The following is a 16,995-nucleotide window of genomic DNA, read 5'->3' as shown; positions in this document are numbered from 1 at the left end:
GGGTTAATAGTAATAGTGCCATACCAACAAAGCATTAATTAAGCAAGTGTGATAAAAGGCCTATCCTCTCCTAGCAATGTCTAAAGCTCATTTCCTGGGGGCCCCCTATGAAAGGGTTGGTTGTTCTATCCTTACTTCCAAAGACAGACAGAAGGTAAGACATACTCTTCTACTTGTCCTAGAGAGGTAGGGGAAGTAAGGATAAGCTTGACCCATACTCATACACATTAGGAAGCTAGGTCAGAATGCGATCAGTGTAAGCGTAGGTGTGAGTATTTGCTATAAAGATTAGTGGATAGTTGGCTAGATGGAAGTAGTAGTGGTAGGGGGACGGTTAGAATGGTCTTGGCTATACTATTTGGTAGGGGTAGTTCAAGTTGCAGTTGATAGTAGTTCAAGTTAGGATCCGCCTTCTGATTGTCCTGATTGCTATGCCTCCCGCCCCATAGATAGGGAAGAAAGCTTGTTAGACGAGATAGGGAATACAGCCAAGTAGGAAGGGTTAGATCAGATAGGAAGCTAGATAGATAGGCCAGGTTTATAGATAGGATTTACCACTCCAATCAATAGGCTTTGTAGGAACTTTCTATCTGTGAAATTAGCTAACTACATATCCGCAGATTTCAGAGTTCTTTAGAAGGGAATTGCTCCGTTAATCATCTGTGTTACGGAGTTCTTTAGAAGGTAATTTCTTCGTTAATCATCTGTGTTACGGAGTTCTTTAGAAGGGAATTTCTCCATTAATCATCTGTGTTGCGAAGTTCTTTACCACCTTGACCCACCGACCGAGAAGAATTTCATTTCTTCCTTCGGCGATGAGGAAGTGTAAGTTGGCTCGACTAAAAGGAGAGGCCCTTTTTCTCTTAATATAAGAGCTTGGCGATAACGTTTTCGTGCCCCAACTAGACTAGGTCCATTGAACCCACATATACTCCTGCTGGTGGGTCTATTGCTGGATAAACTGCTTAGAAAATGGCTTAATCTTATGCTGCCACTGCCACTATCTTTGCTTTTGTTTCTATCTAGATCTATTGCTGGTTTTGGCCGACTGGCTATGGCTTTGGATATAGTGACTGGTCTGGCTGGATAGGATGGATGGGAGGATGCTGGCTTGGGATGACTGGCCTTGCTTAGTAAGCGACCATGGGAAATGAAAGAGGGAGAACCTGGCCTTATGACTTGATACACTAACCCGGTGTACCCATAGTCAAAGTGGAAAATTGAAGAGTGAGAAGGTGGCCTATCAGTTCTCCATTAGTAGCCCTGGTACCCGCTAAATTGGAGAGTTCAACATGCTTGCTCAAAGTGGGTAAATGAAGTAAGAAAAGGGGAATCTTTCTCTGAACTACCTACTCTCTTCTCGAAACTACAACAAGTGACTATTCTTTGTGCAGTTCCAACAGATCTCCTCACTTATTGACTTGAACCACTAACCTAACGAGCTAACCTAATGGACAGAAGGAACTTATGACACCTGAAAAAGAGCAAACAACTTATCTCAACTACTTGACTTGAGTCCCAGTACTGAAAGACGTCACTTTAGGAGTTGACTTCAGAAGGAAAGACTATATGAGCAAAACCACTAGCACTAGCACTTGCTCAAATTATTGGTACCGCAAGCTAAAGAATCAATCAATCACTTCTCTTTGCGATAAAAGGAGTGAAAGGCGATGAAAAGCAACTTAAAAACCATGAACCAAAGGACTCAAAAATGAAAAGAGCGTGCGAGAGGAGAGAACGAGCCCAGACAACCCTCTTTCTCTCTATGACCACTTATAGATGGAATTGAAAGTATAGACTCTCTAAGAAAAACCACTTGCTAGACTGAAGGAATGAATTCATGAGCTGCTTTCCCGACAGCTAAAAGCCGAAAGCGATAGTACGAGAGAAAGCAAAGATAGACGAGACTACTACTACTACTAGAGAATAGTAACTTGGCTAGCTGGCTCTCTTTCCTTTTGTTACTTAACACTCTTACTGAAAGTATGGATTGAACCACTGACCTACGAGCAACTTGCACTAGCCGTAACAGCAACAAGAGTTTTCTTCCTCATCCACTTCCTAGCCGGAAAAGTAGGAGTTTCTTCGAGCCAGGAAGAGCAAGAGTACTGCTCGAGAAGGAAGGTCACCCATTTCATCGAGACGGGGAACTCTAAATCAGTCAATAGGTAGACTCAACTCTCCCATCACATGCTTCCCCCCATACACTACTCAGCTCATAGGTAAAGGTGTCTCTGTGGGGGCAGGGAGAAAGAATTCACTCTGAATGGCGGGTGAAGAAGATACTTCCTACGTATATAGATGGTTGCATGAGCAAGATGATTCGGGAATTGGACCATAAATCCTGGGTATAGAATAACTACTAGCTACTCTTGGAAAGAGACCAGATCCAACATCGTTGATAGAGCACGAATCCTTCTACTCCAACCCAGCAAACATAGGCTTTAGGGTAACTTGTTGCAACAAGCAACGGTACAAGAAAACAAGCAAGGGAAAATTATTTATCAGGCGCGTCTATTATGCGAAATGGGCTTTTGCTATTTATAATAGTGAGTCTAGCACTACGCTTATGTGCACTATAGCTTTCTTGCTCCATCACCTTTCGCCCGCAGCGCGCTTGCTCGAATATTAGTCGTGCATGGTCGAAAGAAGTTTATAATATAGTCGCATGTGTTAGCACACTGTAGTTTGATCGTAGGATGCGCGTGACTAAGGCCATTACGTAACCTTTCACCCTAGGCACAAACCGTTGCTTGTTGGATTCAAGATGATCAGGTGGACACAACAAATCTGAATAGGACGTGCTTACCATTCATATATCCTCTAATTCCTTCTTTCGAGATAGTGATTAGTTGGATCATGGTGAGGAATGGATTGCCAATGATAATTTCCGTTTCAAGTCCCTTTTTATGAGAAAATCTAACTTTAGATAGTCGAATCTTCAATTCATGAATTCCTTGAACCCCAACCAAATCAATTGGTCTCGACTTGCTTTCCGTCTACTGCATGAATTCTTGCACCACACCTCTGCCAGTATTGACCCAGAACATATCCCAGCCTTATGCAGTTCAAATCTAAGCCAGAATCCAAGTTGGCATAAATGTTAGTGTGGGTTTTCCCAAAGACGTTTATTGAAATATGTGTTACCCATTTCTGAGCTTGGTGTGTCATAGCGTTGATAATACTTGCTTCCGCTGTGATCTCCATCTCACTCTGTGGAACTACATCACCTATAGGCTTTTGTTCTTCAAGGATTGTGATATGATGATCAAGATCTTTGGTGTAGTTCTTCAGTTGTCTGAGCTCTGACTGCACTTATTGAAGGGATGGATAGTGAGAAGCTGAAGCTATATTTCTTTTAGAAAGAATGTCCACAGCTTTCATAGAGACTAGATGTTACTTTGGAAGTTCCCTTGAGATTCAAATTTTCCGTGAGTGCTTTTGCAATTGCTTAGAAAGGGTTGAGGATGATGAAGACTCTGATTCTGTTGAAGATGAGTTCACTTCTTTTCCCCTTCTTTCCGGATTTAGTTCCAGCCATTCCTATTCCTTCCTATAAGCCATTCCTTACTACCTCTCCTACCTTGAGTTAATGAGTAGTGGAGTAAAACCTTCTTACCTTCCTTTCCCTCTTATCTTTCTTATTAGCTGAATGAATGAGGGAGTAAGAAGCCTTCTTAGCTTCTTAGGTAGATAGGTCAAACCTTCTTAGCTTCTTTCTGAGTAGCTGAATCATCTTCCTTCTCTTCTTCCTTGCCCTCCTAACGTCAAGCAAGCGGGATCCTTTCTTTAGTCTTTCTTCTTCCTTCTTAATGGAGTAGTTTCATCATATTCTTGATTAGCTTCCTTCTTATGTCCCTTTAGGGAGAGGCTGAATGATCTTCTTTTCTAAGCTTATTAATTAGGTGAATAAAGCCTGGAATAATGAGTGTATCAGTTCAACCTTCCTTACAACCTTCTTATTAGCTGAATGAATGATTAGGGAAGTCTGTCTTATACTACCTATAAGTTTCCCTTACCTTTTTGAGCTTCTTATTAGATGAATGATTGAGTAGGATCAAGTGCCCCTTCTGGGAGCCTTTTCCTCCTTCCTTTCACCCTTAGGACTTTCCTTCACTGTACGATATTTCCTTCCCTTATGAAACCCTTTGCTCAACTCGCCTGCAGGCAACAGGAGTCGATACATCAAACAGAGGATAACTGCTTGATGGCTTGCTATTGCGATTTCGGTTACGGTTCCTGTGGAAATTGCGAATAGACCAGCTCCTACTACTCTTGCTCCTTCTGGTGTATCTACCTGTCACGGTTACCACTTCAGTTACTCTTCCTACTGTGGTCATGATTTATAATACATACGAGAAGGAGGCTCTGAAAGACCTACTCCTACTTTAGATCGTGGACTCGGGTTCTAGTTAACTACTCGTTTCACCTAAGGCTGCTACTAACAAGGCTATGAAAGAGGGAAAGAATAAAAAAGAATCATATTTCGGTTGCTAATATTCCTCTTATTCCTGTTCTGCTTGCTTTCCCGCTGAATTTCGATTGGGATTTCTATTGGCTGGCGGGCGAGGAGATCCAATAGCCTGCTCCTTTTTATGTAGCGATTATTGTTATGGTTGCAGTTGTGGTATTCCTATTATGAATATTTATGCCTATTCCTATTTTCTATTTATGTAGGTGCCAACTCCCAGCACGTGGATTCTCGCAAGCCAACAATAAAACTATAGTGTGCTCACGACAGGCAATAGTGCTTTCTTATGAAAGGTCTCGGCACTAGCCAGAAAGAATTGACCCTTAACCATAAGTCTAGAATAGTCGAAACCTCCCTATGTGTATAGGCTCCTCTTGTCCATGGTCCTCAAGCCGATCTTTCTCTTCGAAGTAACTACGCCGACGATTCCACGATGAACAGATTGAGAAAGTTGAGTTTATAAAGAAATGAAAGGGCGATCCCAAACTATATGATGTTGCATGAGTGCATTTCATGTTCATTGATAAAAGGAGTTTTCGGAGTGGGAAAAGTACGTAATAGAAACTGTATGGAAAGCCCTTGAAGTAGTTATCTTTAGATATTTTATACCTCTTGATGAGCTACGGTGGAGACCATTTTGGAATCGCATACTCAAGTGGCAATTGGATTCAAGGTGGAATGTTTTCACATTTCATATAGAAAGAATTGCAACGACGGTCTTGAAATGGGACTTGGAGGCTCACCTTTTTAGTCGAAGGCTGGGGAAGTGCATCAGGCATTCCCATTGGATATTTTAGTTACAAAACATAGCCTTTTTAGATGCTTCCACCCAATAGCTACCTTGTCTTTAGCCATTTAGAAAAAAGCCTCTATAGCTGGTGGTTCCATCGCTAATGGATAAAGAAATGTCGCCCACCCCACTGTCCTTATTCTCAGCCTTGGAAACCCTCACCATATGAATAGTGAGTGACTCCATCCTTGCTTTGCGCTTAAAGAGGGAGAGCAATTTTCGCATCACTGAACCGAGTCAATAGGTTTCACAGCCCACTATGTGGGGGAGCCATTATAGCCAAGGGACTTAAGAAATGCCAAGCCTCGAGTTGTTACTACTTTCTTCAACTAGACTTGAGCACCTGCTAAATGTAGGGGGCCTAATCGAGTTGTTTACTTAGATCTTTCAAGCCTAGGGATTTCTTCTACTGGCTGGGCTTTATACCTCCTAAGTCTGGGGACTTCTTCTACTTGTTGGACTTTATACCTGCCAAGCCTACACACTGGTCCTACTTCCTCTCTTTTTGACCTACCAAGCACCCAGTCAGCGATTGTATTATTGGACCCTTTCTTACTACAACTTCTTTTCTACCTGTCTTGCTTATTCTCATTTTATGGATTGCTTACAATGGCTTTTTCTTAGGCTGGCTGGCTCAATCGACATTGCATCTAACCTTCCCTGGTTTGTCACTTTCTTGCCTTCTCACCAAAGCCAGATAATTGGCGGTTGCCTTGTCCTCGAAAGGACAAGCAATAAATACCTCTCCCCTTGGTCAAGCGACTTTGTTCATTTGACTTATTGGGTGGGCCCTCTCAAATAAGTAACTAAAAAAGTCATGCTTATGCATCCTCTCCTTAACAGTCGAGCCCTGCCTTTCTTGATGGTTATTGGGTGGCCCCTCTCAAATAAGTAACTAGGCGTTGGTTGAGCGATTTTCATTCCTCTATTCTCATTTTTATTGGATGTTTTTGAGAAGGGACATCTGGGGGGATGATAGCTTCTTTGTTGGCCTTTTTCAAGTCAATGAATTCCTCTAGATCTTTTGGCTCATTTTCTATCATAGGGACATCCCCTAATTCATCTCTTCCTTTCTGCCCTATCTATTGTCCTAGTGCAAATTCTTATCCACTGATTGTGGATCTTGACAACCTTGCTTGAAAACCCAGGGGGATATGTCAACTATTCTTGAGAGTTGGTAGGAAGTTATTTGGTTCCAGAAGCTCACTTGTGATAAGTATCGAGGAAGAAAAAAATGAAGATAGATTAATGGTCTTAGTGGGTGGAGAATTTGGATCTCCCCCTAAACCTAGGCCTTTGGGCCTTTGCACTGGTCTAATGGGCTCTGTGATGCCCTGGCCTTCTTTCCCCAGTCCCCCTTCTCCTGTAAATCCCATGGATTGCATCATGGGAGTGGCCTTGGGATAAAGGGGGAGTTCTAATGTTTCAGGAGGAGGTGGCTCTATAATTGAGGCATGAGGCTCCTATTCTACCTTCTTGATTATATCCTCCATTGGCACTATAGCCCCCATATCCTCCACTGTTCACCCCACATCTTCGTCCTCATCCTCGTCATGCACATCATCATATAGCCTGGAAAATGGCTCATCTTGAAGGATTCTTAGGGCATGATCCTATTTCAGAAACATCTTCATTCTCCACCATGCCCCCCTTTTATGTCTGTTAAAGTTGTCTTGTTGAACTTCAACTCACCTCTGCTTAGTTGGTGCCTTGAACTTCATATCTTCCTTGGTGACAATGGCACCAGGAGGCCTATAGAAAGTGTAATATAGTGGTAAGCTGGAGCTTTGAGGTTGAGGCACTTTAACTAATTTCTCTTCAGTCCTTGATGAGCTACCCTCCCTTGTCAAAATGGCATCCACCTCCTCGTAGCTCTCTTTGTTTGCCAGCTTCTCCTCCCCTGGTCTAGTCTCGTGATCTTGAGGATCAGGTACTTTTAGTCTTTTCTCAGTGCCTATAAGGAAGTAAGGGTCATACTTCCAAGGAGAATCCAAAGGAAGATCTAGACTTTTGAGTAGTTCCAGGGCTTCTTTAATGCCCCTCTTCTCATTAATAGCATAGCCCCCCATGACCACAAGGAAAGTCATCCTGCCCTTCTTCTTAGATTTGGTGAAATGCAAATTATCTATCTCTACCATCAGCCTGACATACTCCAACATGAATACCCTTGGGGTGAGTAGCCTGGGTAATCTGTAAGGAGCCTATTGGGTTCCATATAGCCTTATCACAGTGAAATCAGGCCCTAGGAACCAATCTCCTCTCTTGAGGGCCTCTCCTAACTGTAGATAGGGCTTAATTTCTGCTGGCATCTACTGGGGGGACTGGTTGTCAATTATGGTGTAAGCTTGGTGCATTAATTCCTTTGAGGGGAAGAAAGAAAGTCAATTCGATCCAGCAAAAAGCATAATGACATATATAATAGCAGCATTTTCTGCTAAAGCGTAATTACTAATTGAAATGCATAATGACATATGCCCATAGCAGCATTGTCGAAAAAAAGAATCAGAAATGCATAATGACATATATAATGCCTCTCCCAGTGGTCGAGCCCTGCCGGGGGCATCCTCTCCTTTATAGTCGAGCCTGCTTGCGCATCGATTGATTTCGGTAACTAGAGAGATAATAAAGAGAAGACATAACTCCATAACACTTACTTTAGCCCATCAAGAAAAGGAGGCGGGGAATACTTACATAAGGCATGGCTCCCAGTAAGGCCTTGAAAGTCACGTTCGGGGTGAATACTGTAAGGCCTTTCAAGGTCCTATTTGAAGGTGAATCCTTCCTTCGTTCGAGAATAAGGCCTTGAAAGGGCCTCCTAAGCCCTTATTTCATGAAAGATTGACCTTGAAAGGTAGGTCTAAGGTCTGATTTTGAAAGGCCTATCTAGTAGGGTTGGCGAAAGGTAGGTCTTATCACCTGAATGAAAGGTCAATCCTTCTCAGATAAGGTCCTCTCCCTTATGGTCGAGCCTGCTTGCGCATCCTGAAAGGCGAAAGGTAAGGAGGATAACCAACCCTTCTGCTCAGGTAAGTGAATCACCTGAGCTCTGCGAAGGTAAGGTTATCCCTTGAGCAGAGCTCAGGCTTTGAAGGGAATAAATATAAGTAGCCGCCGGCAAGAACAAGTCTTTCGATTCAGCCAGCCCAGCAAGGTGAACCCTATCGGTTATACCCCCCCCTATAGTCGAGGGGAAGGTAGGTCTCGGTATAACCTTGCGGACTCTTCAAGTCATTATTGAGAAACGAAAAGGAAGCCTTTACGGATAACCAATTAATTTTCGAATATCCGAGAGATACTTCACCCAATAGATGGGTACATAAAATGGAAAGATCGGAACACGAAAATAGATCATATACCGATACGGACTACCCATTTCAATTGTTATGGTTCCCAAAATATAATACCTATACGCGTTTCCAAGTTTTGATCGATATCCGCGGAGTTGATTATCCCTCTCGAAAACGAAGATTTGAAGCGGTTTATAATTCACCAAGTACTCGGTATAACCCACGCATTCGTGTACAAACCAGTGTAGACGAAATAACACGAATATCTCCGGTAGTCAGTCCATTTCCATCAGCCGGCCGGTGGGAGCGAGAAGTATGGGATATGTCCGGTGTTTATTCCATCACTCATCCGGATCTACGCCGTATATTAACAGATTATGGTTCCGAGGGTCATCCATTACGAAAAGACTCCCCCCTGAGTGGATATGTGGAAGTACGCTACGATGATCCGGAGAAACGTGTGGTTTCTGAACCAATTGAGATGACCCAAGAATTCCGCTATTTTGATTTTGCTAGTCCTTGGGAACAAATGGCGCGTAGCGACGGATCGGATAATGAATAATCTAGGGCGGGCGAATAGATAGGAAATGCTTGAAATACCAAGCGTCGAATGCGGAAGTTTCGATCAAGATATTCGAGGGAGGGTGGGTGGAGAGACGAAAGCTTGGCTGCTTTACCCCACTCATTTCAATAAGGGAAGGGGTTCGGTTCGAATCCGGACGTATCTGTTATGTATAAAGGTTCCTAGGGGCATATGTCATTGATCCGGATTTAAAGAGGAATGCAACAAATTACAGAGATAACCATATACACAAAGATGCAGCGGAAATAATACTTCATTTCATTAATAGAATATACTAAAATATGCTTACAACTAGAAATGGAACTAAACTAGCTAGGGCGATGGTAGCTTATCTCTGAGAAGAGATGTGGTGGCTACAAGCCTCTGAACTGTGTTACAATGAGGCTCGAAGGCCTATTTATTGTTGAGAAACAATGGAAAACCCTTAACATTCCAAAACCTAACCCTAGGAGATGAAACGCCAAATTGTGGGCCCCGTTTGGGTAAATGGGTACATGAACTTCCCAGCGTAGTAACTTTGGCATACGATCTCTGTTTGACACGTACAATAGCTCGTTAGAAAGATCTATTTGAGCACTACCACTTTGGGAAGGGAAACATCGGTCCATGGACCCATGTTGCCCCCAGATTTCCCAAAAAACGTCATTTAGGGCCTCAAAACGGCTCCAGAAGTTCAGGACCCGAAAAACTGCTAAAAATAGTAAGTTGTGCTACAATTAAGGAAACTGAAAATGCTGAGAGAAACAATGGTGGGGGTCCAGGTGGACTTGGCAGGTGGTCACCAATATCCACCTGGATCATTCCTCCCCCCTTAGGAAGCAATGGTCCCCATTGCATTGAGTTCCTCCATGAGATGAGGAAACTTTTGCTGAACTTGTTCCCTGGTGAGCCACTTTCCCTGCTGAAGGAGTTGGCCTGCTTTGACAACTCGATACAGTTTGATATTATGTTGGCGAGTGTTCTTGATCTGTGTGTCCATGATCCGATCAGTTGCAGCTTGTTCCATGCAATCTGGATTTAATTCTGTGGGTTTGAGCTGTTCTGCAATGTCGGATGTGTCTAGCAATAGTGGAAAGTATGGCCGAAGGTGGTCCACATTGAACACTGGGTGCAGGCCAAGGAATGGGGGAATGCTGAGCTCAAATGCATTGTCTCCCATAGCCTTAGTAATGGTGTAAGGACCATATTGGAGTGGTCTCAGTTTCCGATAGGCTCCAGTAAGGCGTTCCTTTTGCAAATGCAACCAGACTTTGTCGCCCACTTGAAACTTGTGTGGCACCCGATGTTAATCATGTCGCTGCTTGTACTTGGCATTTGATTTCTCCAGAATTTCATGGACCTGCTGGCGAATATGTTGGATGCACTCAATGAAGCTGGTGGCCTTATCTGTTTCAGACTGGACATGAGCTGAATTTATGTGAGTAGCTGCAAGTGGCATGGCCACATCAATGGGGCATAGTGGCTGGAATCCCAAACCCACCTGAAAAGGGCTATGACCAGTGGAGCTGTGAAGAGCTCGGTTGTAGCTGTGCTGAACATAGGGGAGGCTCTCGTCCCATGTGCGTGGATGCTTTGAGTTATACATGTGTAGAATGTGCACAATCATCCTATTGACAACCTCTGTCTGGCCATCAGTTTGAGGATGGAAGGCTGTGGACTTCGTGAGTTTGGTGTCCAGCATTGACCAGAGACTGGACCAAAATGTGCTGAGAAATTGACTGTCCCGATCTGAGATGATAGACTGTGGGATCCCAAAGTGCACCCACACTTGTTCAAAGAAGAGTTTAGCAGTGGCTTCTACAGTGATATTCTTCTTGCAGGCCGCCATAATGGCCATCTTCGAGAACCTGTCAACGACCACAAAAACACAGTCATTTCCATGCTTAGTGGAAGGAAGGCCTGACATGTAATCCATGGAGATGGATTCCCAAGGTCGACTAGGGGTAGGAAATGGGGTATAGAGGCCGTGCTTCTTAATGGTCGGTTTGGCAATGGCACAGGCAGTACATGATCTGATGTACTTACCAACATCTTGTTGAAGATTCGGCCAATAGAAATAATTTTGCAGTACTGCCACTGTTTTCTCGACCCCGAAATGCCCAGCAACTCGACTGTAGTGTGCTTCCCAAATCATCTTGGCACGCTCGCTTGAAGGAACACAAAGGTGACCCAGGTGGCATAACTGGGCATCTTGGAGGTGAAAATCTGGAACATGCCGACCCTCCAAGAGTGTCTAGTATGTGTGGCTGAATTCTGGGTCGCTTTTGTAGAGAAGTGGCCAATCAGAAGTCTCGTGCCCACAAGAGTTGAGCACGGTGGTTAACGCCATGATCGGTGGTCGACTGAGGCAATCTGAAACATTATTGGTGCTGCCCTTCTTATACTTGATATTCAAGTGGAACTGTTGCAGGTATGTAGACCACTTCTGATCGCGATCATTCTGCAATTTCCCTTGGGTCTGTATGAACTGCAGGGGTCGGTGGTCTGTGTGGATGACCGTTTCCTTCCCCAAAATGTAATGCTTCCATTGTCGGTAGGCCTGTACAATGGAATACATCTCTTTATCATAAGTGGGGTACTTTCGGACTGTGTCTGAAAGTGTTTCACTGTGATATGACACTGGATGTCCATGTTGAGTAAGGACTGCCCCAATAGCATAGTCAGAGGCATCTGTCTTGACCTCAAATGGTTGTTGTAAATATGGTAACACGAGCACTAGTGCCGTGCAGAGGCGATCCTTCAACTCCATGAATGCCTTCTGTTGAGATTTAGACCAAAACAATTTTGCTTTTTCCCCTCCCTTGGTGACTTGACTCAAGGGCCAAGTAATATGAGAAAACCCCAACACGAACCTGCGGTAGAAGTTGGCAAGACCTAGAAAGCTGCGGAGCTCTGTTAGAGTGGTTGGAGATGGCCAATCCTGAATGAATTGGATCTTGGCTGGATCGACATGCACCCCCTGTTCATCAATGATGTATCCCAGATACTGAACCTGGGTCATGCCAAAAGTGCATTTCTCCAAATTGGCACATAGCTTGTGTTGCCGCAGTGTTTGGAGAACCTGTCGGATGTGGTGGAGGTGCTCTTCCCAACTCTGGCTGAAGATCAAAATGTCATCCAAGTATACTACTACAAAGGAGTTGGTGAATGGCCGCAAGATGTCATCCATTAGCCTCATGAAGGTTGAGATGTCAGGATGATAAACCCACAGAAAACGAAGCCGTGTGGTCAAGACAGAGCGAACTATTCTTTCGCCTTTTACTAAAGAATACCGTGTCTATGCCATATTTTTAGAGGCTTACACCATATTTTTGGAGGCTTCTCTCTCATTTAGAGATGTGAGGCCAACAAAGCAAATGCAAGATAGAACTAATGCCCAATCTGTTGATTATTTACTTCCAAGTTCGAGAGAAGGTATGTTAGATTATAATCTGGCCTTTATAAATTTGATTAGACTTTTGATTGGAATCGTATGCTTTCAACTGTTTCTGTATAAACTAGAGAGGAAGGCTGGGAATATAATATTAGTATAAATATAGTTTCCTGTTATAACGTTGTCCGTGGCATGCTCAGGAAAGGCGCGTTGGTCTTGTTCAAGTGCATTGTCTATTTGAAGCTTAGTTTTCTTATAGAACGGTGTCCATTGCACGTACTTAAAAGTGGCATTGGTCTTGTTCAAGTGCATTATCTATTTCGAAGCTTAGAATTTGGACAAACACTAGCACTGAAGTCTATCCATTAAGTTTGGGTAGGAAATCTATTATGGGTTTCAAATGTGTCTTTGCATAGCCAACTGGCTATATGCACCATTGAGTTTATGAATGAAAGAATAGCACTTCAATTGGGTATCCTTGATTCAGGGAAGAAGGTAGATGAGAGATTGTTGGATCATGCTATATTCAACTTGGTATATCCTTGATTCAGGGAAGAATGGAGATGAGAGATTGTTGGATCATGCTGTATTCATTATGAGCAGGAAAGAATCAGTCGACAAATGGAAGATGTATCAATCTCCACTTACACCACGATTGGAGTTTGTCCAGAACTTGTGGAGAGTTAAATGTTGGTGAGGGAATTTAATAGCAATGCGGGAGGAGAATGAGGGGACAACATCTTACAATGGATGATGTTGGTTAGTTTGGTATTTTAGATAGAGATCTTGGGATGTCGATAGAAAGAAAAAAAAAATAATCTACACCTTAGTACCAGAGGGTAAGGGTTTAACGTATTCTAATGTGGCTACGAACGTAGGAGACTAAGGGTTTAACTTATCTTAATGTGGCTAACCCTTAGACAGACACATAGGAGAATAAGGGTTTATCTTAATGTGGCTAACCTGGAGGATTTTGACAAAGGACGAATAGTTTTTTTTTTTTGCTTTTGGGTATCAAGCCTCTCTTAGGCAAGAAACCCCCTTTCCTTATCCCTTCTTTGGAGGGGAGGTGTTACTCATGTTGGATTTGGCGATTTACTACGGAGTGTCACGGCAAAGGAGAAACGATTTTTAATACAAAATCTTTATAAGGTGAGAACTATTTTTGCGATCTTTTGCGATAGATGAGGGAGAGCGGTGTTGTTGGTAGGCCTTTTATATATAATCATGTGATTAACGGGTTCTGCAAGGCAGGGAATGTAGATGAAGCGAATAAGGTTGTGCAAGAATGCATGACACTGGTTGTAGCGCAGATAAAGTTACATATACCATTTTGATAGTTGGCCATTGTATGAAAGGGCGCATGAGAGAAGCTATTAACCTTTTTAATGAAATGTTGTGAGTGGGTTGTAATCCAGATAGTGTATCTGTGCAGGCTTTTATATCTTGTCTTATAATGGCAGCCATGCCTAATGAGGCAAAGAGTATGCTTTTGACCGTATTGGAAAAGGGCTACACTCCAGACTTGTTTTCTTGCAGTTCAATCATTCATGACCTTTCAAGGAAAGGGAGGAGCAGGATGCAACTGAATTAGTTAAAGCTTAGTTGGAAAGAAAAGCTGCTTCTCTTGCAAGAGGTCAGCATGCAACAGTGATGCACGGGAACCATTATCTGTGTAATTGTTATGACAAATATGTATCTTATGCACCTGATTCGGAAAACTTACAAGTTAGAGCCTTATGAGAAGTCCTTGGTGTATCTCACTTTTGGTTGGATAATTCCCTCATCTACAAACCATGGGATGTGGCTTCCATTCGTGAATCTTCATAACTCTGCCAATACTCTGCCCATTGGCAGAGAGCTCTGTACTCTATGCACGACACTGACCATTTTACACATGAGAAGAGAGAAGAATTGCTGCCCTTTTCACTGAGTTTACATAAATGAATTCTTTTATTTAAATTAGATTCATTTTCTAGCTCAAGCTGCAGGATCAAGAAGTGGTGTCTCAGTTGCAGTTAGATTGGGGCCATTGTACTGTTACCAGTTCCAATCTTTCCACAGTTCAGCTTTGTTTGTCTCATACAGAGGTATTTTCGACTTCTAGCAAGATTGCGATGATTTCTGGTGCAAGTGCTTCTAGTCACAAAAGGCTTTCTTTGTCTCTTATTGATTTTTGGCTCATTACATCTCACATTTTTTTTCTCAATGAGGTTTGGATTTCTCTTTTAAGCAATTGACCATGTTTTGTGATACCGTAGTTCCAGTTACATCGGAATTCTGGTCCACTGCAAACTATCTCTCCTTGAGCTCTGATTGTACTCTCCAAATGTTGATTCGAATGCTCTACAAATGTTAAATCGAATGATTTAACATGACCACCTTCAGGCATAATGTGGTGCTTCCATACCATGAATTAAGATTGTACCCTGGCACATAGAAATGTTTATAGTATATACAATGCACAAGAATGGTGCCCAAGCGGGGGTGTATATTTGTCACATAAGTCATGATATTTATTCCTTAACCAATTTCCCAATGCTTAGAACCGAAATTTTTTTTCCAAACAAACATCTGGGTTGCAGTTTTCCCGAATATGCCTTCAATATTGCACCAACCCTAAAGACAAGGCCACCTTTTAGATTGTGGTTCCATAGATATAACTCATCTAAAAGCATCGATTTTTTCAAACATATTCCCTCGATATTTAGTTTTTTTCCATGAACAGGATAAGAGATAAATTCTCAAATTTGGTGATGCCCTTTGCCCAATCTAATATCAGCTTTGAACCTCTCAAAATTTTCATAGTAGTTATACCCTTTTCTTTCCTGACCCACTTGTTTAGAAATTTAATGTATTGCAGCACATTATCCACCCTGATGTCCTCTTCTTCCTCCCATTTGCCTTCCCAGTTTCCCTGATTCATGTGAAGGTATGAATCTATATTGCGAGAGGCTTTCCTCAACCTTTAGTGCAATTAGAATAGTGCTTACAACAGGATCCGTCTCGACAGATTCTTGTTTGTTGTCATGATCACTTCAACTACGATCCATGCTTGATCATTAGCATGGCACAAATCGTTCTTGAGCATACCATCTGTGTAGCAGCACCAACAAACTAACATGCGTAACACCATGCCAACTCAACTCAAGACTCATTGGCATCATCGGTGAAATCTCTCAGTTGAATCGGTTAGTGCCCATATACCCTTGCCATTTGGTGATTAAATTTGATCAGGTCCACTCCAATGTAACTTCCAAATGATGGGTTTACAGAAATCTTGGGAGTTTGTTGTTCTCGTGGATGACTTTGTAACCAATGCATTGATGGCAGATTCTATCTGTTCTCTTGTACAAATCTATATATGGAAACACTCCATTTGTAAATTATCATGCAATCGTAGTGTTCATCATACAATGTTACACTATAGGTACACAGTTTTGTATTGATTGGGTCATAGGATCGAACTCTATCGCAGTTGTTTGGACAATTAAGAGTTATAGTGATTTCTCATATTTTTTCGATCCCTGCTATTCTTGTAGCTCATTCTCTTGTACCCAAAATAAACATACATTTGATCCAATCTCTGTCTTAATCTGCATTATCTCTTTTGGCTCTGTTGTCCCCTTGTTTTCTTGTATGTTTTGGGTTTCTTGTTATGCATCACGCTTAAGGTTTTAGGTAACAAAGCTCTGTAATGCCCTTAACACACTTTTGCCACACCAATGCACTTCTGTAATCCTAACTGCTTCTGCTTTGTCAAGTTTCTGTTTACTGGAGCTCACCACCCGTGGTGATTGGAATAAAGATGCAAGTGTGCATGCTTGTCATTTCTTCTAGTGGGCACTCTATTCTAGGCAAGCATATCCATGTGGGCTAAGCACATGCCTTCTAGGTGCGTAGGGTTAGGTTGTAAGGTGCATCACTGGGTATCAACGTTCAAAGTATTTTCTGTCCTCCCTGTCTATAAAAGAAAGACAGGTTACATCACATAGATAAAGAAGTTAAGAGTGAGATAATATATCACATAGATAAGGAAGTTAAGAGGGAGATAGTTCAAGTTCTGGGAGGGTGTTTTTGCTAATGCTTAGCTAATGTAGTTTCCTTCTTTCAACTTAATAAAAGGTACGTGATTGAAGCTGCCATTTTGTTCGCTGTCATAAATTCCAGAATTCTGGTTTATGTAGAATTAGTACCTACCGTCCACTCTGCAGAATTTCATATAAAAATGATGTGTCTGCCCATTTGACTCTACAGTCCAACTTTTATCATATACACTGTCTGCTATTTGGAGAGCGTTAGGGAGTTTGAGTTTCCTACTTTAGGGTATTTGTTTATAAGAAGTGTAGATCTGGGTACCATGACTTAAATTCAACAAGACTACCTTTGTATTGATAGAAATGCTTAAGAGATCCTTACACGAGAGGGATGCAGTTTTACCTTTGTAATGATAGAAATGCTGAAGAGATCCTTACATGAGAGGGATGCAGT

The 16,995-nt window shown here is 42.4% G+C and overlaps 1 non-coding gene across 1 annotated transcript; it reads left to right on the top strand.

Moving 5' to 3' along the window:
* Nucleotides 1-12,348: 12,348 nt before the first annotated feature.
* On the top strand, nucleotides 12,349-12,471 carry LOC149149209 (U5 spliceosomal RNA). The gene has a single exon (XR_016263878.1). It is a non-coding gene; the product is annotated as a U5 spliceosomal RNA (small nuclear RNA).
* The last annotated feature ends 4,524 nt before the right edge of the window (nucleotides 12,472-16,995 follow it).

This window comes from Pinus tabuliformis, chromosome 9, assembly GCF_031772625.1.
Source record: "Pinus tabuliformis cultivar Carrire ecotype Pingquan chromosome 9, CPIR1, whole genome shotgun sequence".
NCBI lineage: Eukaryota > Viridiplantae > Streptophyta > Pinopsida > Pinales > Pinaceae > Pinus > Pinus tabuliformis.
This window is presented reverse-complemented; position numbering and strand designations above follow the sequence as displayed.